Source organism: Capra hircus, chromosome 25 (assembly GCF_001704415.2).
Source record: "Capra hircus breed San Clemente chromosome 25, ASM170441v1, whole genome shotgun sequence".
NCBI classification, from domain to species: Eukaryota; Metazoa; Chordata; class Mammalia; order Artiodactyla; family Bovidae; genus Capra; species Capra hircus.
The window spans coordinates 42133017-42139016 of record NC_030832.1 but is presented as its reverse complement, the minus strand read 5'-3'; positions in this window follow the sequence as shown (position 1 = coordinate 42139016).

Sequence of the window (6000 nt, the reverse complement as noted above, 5' to 3'; positions counted from 1 at the left end):
GGCGGGAAAAAAAAAAAAAAAACTCGGAAGCCAAGTTTTGGGCCGGGCCCCCTTGGGCACAACTTTTTTTTTTTTGCTGGGGGGGCTGGCCTGAAAAAGGCAGGGAAACCCAAAAAAGGGCACCCTTGGCAAAAAAAAAAAAAAAAAAGCAAGGTTTTTGTTGGGGGCTTGCTGTTCCTTTGCAAAGAAAAGGTTGAAAAAAACCAACGCCGGCTTTTGCCAACACGAAACTTTCCCTTAACACAAATGGGGTTTTTAAAAAACCTGGGGGAGACCAAAAACAGGGACATCATTTTTGGCCCATTTTTTTTAACCCAAAACGGCCTTGGGCCAAAACCCACCCAAGGGGTTGCGTTCGCACTTGGAACCCAAAAAAAAAAAAAAAAAAAAAAAACCCGGAAATTTAAAAAGGAAACCCCGGGGGGGCTTTAAATCCTTCCAAAAGCAGGCGAACAAAGGGGGGACAAAAAAAACAAAAGGCTATGTTTTTAAACATCCTTTTTCTTTGCGGGAAAAAAAAAACGGGGGGAAAAAAATAAGCCAACTTTGCTCTTCTTGAAAAAAACAAGGGGAAAAAGGGAACGGTTTTTTTGGTTATCGGGCTTTTTTGGGGGGATTTGGGGGCGGGATTTTGGGAAACCTCCAAAAGGGAAAAAAACGGGCCAAGGCGGAAAGAAAAAGCCAAAAAAAAAAAAGCAATCCCAAAAAAAGGGCCAAAAAAAGGTGTTGCTCTTTGGTGCGGGTTTTCAAGCTCGGGGCCGACGGTTTCTGGGTGGGAAAAAGGGGGCCAGGGAAATTTTCTTTTGTTTAAAGGGGGTTCAAGTGGGCTCTTTGGCAAGGGCGGGGGGGTGAAAGGAAAGCAAAGGGGCTTTTGAAAATTTGAAAAAAAATTTGGGGGGGGAACGCCCGGGGGGAGGGGACAGAATCTTGTTTGCCTTTGGGTTGTTTTTTCCCGAGTTGTGGAATTGGTTGCTTGAAAAGCCACTCGGGTCTTTTTTTTTTAAACCACCTTTTCAGAAATTTTTCTTTTTTGTTTTTGTTTTTGTTCCAAGGAGGTTGAATCCTCCAAAAGCCTTTTTTTTTTTTGTTGAAATTAAAAAAAAGGGGAAAAAAAAGGGCAAAATTTTGTTGGAAAAAAAAAATTGTTTCCACGTGAAAGGAAGCAAGGAAAAAAACAAAGGGGGAAAAAAAAAAAAAGCAGTCGACCACCCTCCCAAGCCCCCTTTTTCCCAAGCAAGTTGACTTGCCTTTAAAAAAAAAAACGGGTTTTGGGGCCCGGGTCCCAACACCATTGGGGGGGGTGGGCTTCATTTGTATGCCACAAGGATCGTGGCGGAAAAGGGGAAAACAAAAAGCGTTTGGCTTTTTGGCTTGTGGGGTTGAAAGGCTTGGGCGCTTTGGCGCTGTTTTTTTGGCGGGGGGGGCCTGTTAAAATTGGTGCGGGTTCTCTTTTTTGGGTTTTGAAAAAAAAAAACCCATGTGGGCGGTTTTTCCTCAAAAAAAAAAAAAAAAGCCATCAAAAAAAAAAAAGAAAATCATTTTGGATGTTGTAAAATTTTCAAGTGGAAATTCCAATCCCCAAAGGACAAAAAAAAAAAAAACTTTGAAAAAAAAAGCAAAGGCCTTGAAAAAAGCGATTTAATTGGCCCCAAAAAAAACACGCCAACACGGGCAAAACGCTCAAAAAAACCCCAAACGGGGGGAACCGTTCCCCTTTTGTTTTAAAAAAAAGCAAGGGAAAGTTGGAAAAGCGGGAACACCCAAATTTTTTGCCAACGGAACAGGCCCAAAAAAACGGAAATAAAAAAAAAAAACCCCCCCCCACGCGGGGGCTTTTTTTGGTCCCCCTTACAAGGTGGGACAGGAACCAATCCCAAAAGGCCCTTTCCCAAGAAAATCTGGTTGGCTCGCATCTTTAATTTTTACGGTTCCAAAAAATCCAGTTTTCAACCCCAAAAACAAAATTTTTTCATTTTCCCCTTTTGGCCCCCCCAACCCCTTCTCCCGGGGGGGCCCGCCCTCCTTTCCCCAATTTCCAATTCCCAAAAAGCAGTTTTTTTGAACCATTGTTGGGCTTTTTGCTGGGCTTCAACTCAAAAAAAAAGTTTTTTCAAAGTGGGGGAAAAACATTTTTTTCCTCTTTTTCGGGGGAAAGGGGGCTTGGGGTTTTCTTGAAGGGGGCCCCCAAGAATTTGTTTTGGCCCCAACCAAACCCCCTCAACTTTTGGCAAAAAAAAAAGACAAAAAAGCTGGGCAAAAAAACGTCAAAGGCAAAAAAAAAGCGTTTCCAAGGGGGCAAAAAAAGGAAAAGGGCAGGAGAAAAAAAAAAAAAGCCACCAAAACCCCAACCCAAAAAAAGGGAAAAAAAAGGCAAAAGGTTTTTTGAAAAGGGGGACTTTTCAGGAAAGGAGGTCTGAAAGGAAGCGCAGGGGGGAGCGCTTTTTTCCTCCAAGGGGGCCAAAAGACAAAAAGCTTTTTTTCTTGGAAAAAAACGCCAAAAAGGAAAAAAAGGGGCGGGATGGGTCATTTTTTTTACGCAGCGGAAGTTCCTGAAAAGGGAACCAAAACAGGGGCCCGCTTTGCCCGTTTGGGAAAAAAAAAGGCCCTTCACGGGGACGGCTGCCTTTTTCTTCTTTTTGTGGGGTTTTTTTTTGGGTTTTGTGGGGTTCAAAAGAAAAAAGTGTTTTAAGGGCGGGGGGAAAAACCATCGTGGGGTTCCTCCACCCCAAAAGCCATTGGGGCCAAAAAAAAAATTTTTTTTTGTTTTTTTTTTGCCCATTTTTGGAATTCTTTGTAAAGCATTTTCTTTTTCAAAGAAAAAAGAGAAAAGTTAACAAAAAAAGGGGGCGAAAGGGGAAAAAAAGGAGGAGGTAACCCCCCTGGCTTTTTTGGGTCCACAAAAAAAGGGGGGTTTTTGTTCCCCTTTTGGTTTTTTTTTGCAAGAAAAACCCGCCCCAACCCCGAAAAAAGCCCCAAAAAAAAAGGTTTTGAATCCAAAGGCTGGGGGTCTTGGAAAAGTTACGGTTTCTTGGGGGGACGGAGGAGCTGGGCGGGGAGTCCCTGCGTACCAGCAGACACCCCTGGGGGGCAGCAGAGGCCGCAGAACTCGCTCAGCGTGTGGAGCAGGGACTGGCCAACCCCAGTGTGGCGGAGACCGGCCCTGTCCGCCTCCTTCCCTCAGGCCCTTCCACCTCATCAGCCATCCTGCGTCTTCCCAGAGGCCAGAGGCCAGAGCCGACTCTGCTCTCCGCCTCCCTCCCCGCTGCCCTCCCCCCCTCCCCGCCGCCATCCCTCCTCCCTCCCCCTTCCCCCCCTTCCCCCCACTCTTCCTCCCCGCCCGCCCCCTCCCCCCTCCCCCCACCACCACCCTCCCTCCCCCTTCCCCCCACCCACTCTTCCTCCCACCCCAGGGCACCCACCCTCCACTCTCTCTCCCTGCCCTCCCCATGCCTCCCTCTCTGCCTCTCTCCCCATCCAAGGAGCCACCTGATGACGAAGCTCTTTGTCCTTCAGAGGTTCAGCATCTGTACTTTATGCCACAGTCACCTGCCGAGCTTGTCCTGGGGCCTGGACTCTGAGCTGCAGGCTGGCAGGCTAGCAGGAAGCTCAGGTCCAGCCCTGGCACCTGGGAGCCGGTGGGGTGAGCCCGTGTGGGCATTGCCCTCAGCGCTAGGAAGTCCCACTGGACAAGACCGTCGCGGCCGTGGGTCCCACGTTCGCTAAGACTGGCCTCAGGTTTAGCTTTGTGCTTCCTGGTGCCGCAGAGAGAAGGGGAGCAAGGTCAAGCATCCAGGTGCCTCCCCCACTGTCCACGCGTCAGAAGTCTGGCTGCGCAGACTCCGCGGGGGAGGGCGGCCTCTCCAGGCTTTCTGCAGGGGCCGCTGCAGGGTCCGAGCTGCCCCTTGCTGGATGTGGCCCGGAGCATCACTCAGACAGGACTGGGCGCTGGGGGACGGAGAACAAGCCTCCCCCGGGCTCAGCCTTGGGGCCCTCGGGGCCATGACTTTCCCTGAACAGCAGGACTCTCAGAGCGGGTGTCTAGTCTTTTAAAAAATTGAGGCGTGATGTCCATGCGGGGGGCTGCCCTTGGCATGCCATCCTGAGTGCCCGACATACATGTGTCGACCCATAACCGTGACCCTGTGCCCCGCCCCCAGCTCCCCTGGCCCCGGCCCCCATGATCCCTGGGCTCTTCTCTATCCCCACAGTTTTGCCTTTTCCAGGACATCACCTGGAGAAGGAAACAGCAACCCACTCCACTGTTCTTGCCCGGAGAATCCCATGGACAGGGGAGCCTGGCGGGGTACAGTCCATGGGGTTGCAGACAGTCGGACACAACTGAGCTACTGAACAATAAAACACGCCCCTGTGCAGGGCCTCACGGTGCGTGCTGGCAGGGCTGCTGGGGACGGTGCGCTGTGTGGACACGCGTGGGCGAGCGTTTGCACGTGGGTGCTCCTGCGCGCCTGCAGCTGTGTGTCTCTGGTCCCTCCTGGGGTGCTGGTGGCCCAGCTCGCCTGCCCGCCCCGCTCGCTGCCTCTCCAGCGATGAGCTCCGACCCTCGACCCCGTCAGCTGACACTCAGTCCGCCTTCCTCCCGCCCGCCACGAAGGGCCTGGCCCGTCCCGGCCACAGCAGGCACTTCTGTAGAGACGCTCGAGGGACCCCTGTGAGCGCAGCTCCTGCAGGGGCCCTCGCTCCTGCGTGCCGTGTCTGTCCTCGTCCTCGCCAACGGGGGCAGGCGGGCGCACCGCGCCTCCATCCTGGCCAACCCTCCAGTGCGACCGGTCAGACTCCTGGTGTGCGGGGGCACCCAGTGGGGGCTTGACATCCGCCCAGGTTGTGGTTCTGCTGGGCCCTCCAGGGGTCAGCTGCCGCCAGCGAGTCCCTTGTGGCCCACCCCCCCCACACACACCGCCACGCACTCTGGGGGGTGAGCACTGGTCCTGAGCACCACTGGCCGATCCCTTCCCTCCCCAAACGAGCGAGGACAGCAGGCTTCACCCAGCGCAGCTGGAGACGGTGACCTTCACGGCTGACTGCCTGGTTGTCGACACACAGGCCTTGCATGGCCTCGGGCCTATCGAGGGGCTTCTTCACCCGCTGTGTGTCTGAGGGAGACCCCAGGACCCCTGCATGGGGCTGGGGGCCGGGACTCTCTGGGGCATGGCCTGGCACAGCAGAGGTGCCCGGGGTCTGGATGCAGCGTGGGCCGTGGCACTGTGGGGTGCGGGGTGAGGGCTGGGGTGGGAACCTGCCGGCCCCCGGCCCATCTCCCCGCACATCGCACGTGGCTCCACCAGCGGGAGGGGCTTCTCTCCTGTACCCAAAGGCCTCCCAGCTCCAGTCTGGCCCCCGCCGCCGCGTGTCTGCTGTCCCTCAGCAGCCCCCCAGGGCTGTGGCCCCCAAGGGCCTGCACTTCGGGAGCAGAGCGGCCTGAAACCAGAGAAGCAAACACAGGGGGATTTGGCTTAAACTCATTACCCCGCCTGCTCGTGATCCCGGCCTGCTGCCCGGCCTTTTAATCTCGTCCGGCCTAGGGATAATTTGTTTAGCTGTGCTGATCAGTTGAAGGTTGATTCAATTGCACTGGGGTTATTTATTTGTGCCTGGATTTGCTAAGTATCATTGGAGGTGCATGAGGTCTTCATTAGGGTGACTAGGTGGCTTTGTCAGGGTGACGGCCCCTCCCGACCCCGCCCCGCCCCGCCCCCGCCCCGCCCCGCCCCGCCCCGCCCCGCCCCTGCTCTGAGCAAGGGGGTGGGGCGAGGGGCAGGCCCCTCCCCCAGGGAGGGCGTGGCCGTGGCCGCCTAGGGGCGGTGCCCATGAAGGGCGTGGCCATCTCGGTTTGGAGCGGGGCCGGTGCCCAGGTGCCGCCTGTCTTGGGGGGGCGGATGCTCTGGGGGGTCCAGACCGGGGTTCTGATTCTTGCTCTCATTCTCGACCACCTGCAGCTCCGCTTATGAAAATGGCGGTTCTAAATGAGCTCAGGCGACCTGC